The 993-nt window shown below is 61.3% G+C and overlaps 1 protein-coding gene across 1 annotated transcript in view; it reads left to right on the forward strand.

Moving 5' to 3' along the window:
- DLGAP3 (discs large homolog associated protein 3) overlaps nucleotides 1–993 on the forward strand; it is a 56,664-nt gene that overhangs the window by 52,707 nt on the left and 2,964 nt on the right. The window lies entirely within an intron of this gene.

The following is a 993-nucleotide window of genomic DNA, read 5'->3' on the forward strand; positions in this document are numbered from 1 at the left end:
CTTCAGGCTGTGTCAGCAGAGCATGGTGAGTGCCCCTGGGTGCAGAGCCTGTCAGACGTGTGTGCCTGCAAGGTGCCCAGGGTGTGTGCCTGGAGGTGGGACCAGGTGTTTGTCAAAGGGTTTCTTGCCTCCCTGTCTCCCACTCCCCCCACCCCACCCCACTCTCCCAAGTTGAGGGTGGGCGGGGCTTTCCCGGGTCCTGGCTGGGGCGCAGACATTCCTGACCCTCATGTCTCCTTCCTCTGCAGGACCCCACTGCGTTCCCTGTGCCCACCTTCCAGGACCTGGCGGGTTTCTGGGACCTCCTGCAGCTCTCTATCGAGGATGTGACCCTCAAGTTCCTGGAGCTACAGCAACTCAAGGCCAACAGCTGGAAACTCCTGGAGCCTAAGGTGGGGGCAGGTTCCTTGAAGCCAAGAGTCAGACCCTGGAAAATGCCCTTCGCCATGGAGGCATGTTGGGGGTGGGGGTAGGGGGCCAGGAGGAGACCTGGGGGCAGCAAAGGCAGCCCTGGACAGGTGATGGTGACCACCTTCTTCCAAAATGACCGCCCTGGTCACTGCTGCCTGCTTGGCCCTAGTGCTCATCGCTGCCGCAGCTGCCAGAACCCGAGGGGGCAGCAGCCACCCTGGGCCAGCTGCAGTTTGAGGGCGCAGACCTAGAGCTTCCGAAGGGCGGGCTGCCCTCAGCTCGGACCTACAGGGGCCCCTCAGCCGTCATCCCACACTAGACCTTGTCCTGATGGGCCCGAAGCCTGGTGTGTGAGCGCCCTCCACAGCCCCCATTGCCTTGCCTGCATCCCTCCGGACCTGCAGTGAAGCAAACACTGATTCGGAACCGCGCCACCCAGGGGCGTTGGAATCAATATTTCTTTAAAAAGAAAAATGTGCGTTTTGACCTTGTGGGAACAGGTACACGCGGGGCTTGGGGTGCAGGCACAGAGAGCAGCGTCTAACGGTTACTAACCTTACTAACCGCTCTCACCTGGCCGAG

Source organism: Myotis davidii, unplaced genomic scaffold, assembly GCF_000327345.1.
Source record: "Myotis davidii unplaced genomic scaffold, ASM32734v1 scaffold88, whole genome shotgun sequence".
In the NCBI taxonomy this organism is placed as follows: Eukaryota; Metazoa; Chordata; class Mammalia; order Chiroptera; family Vespertilionidae; genus Myotis; species Myotis davidii.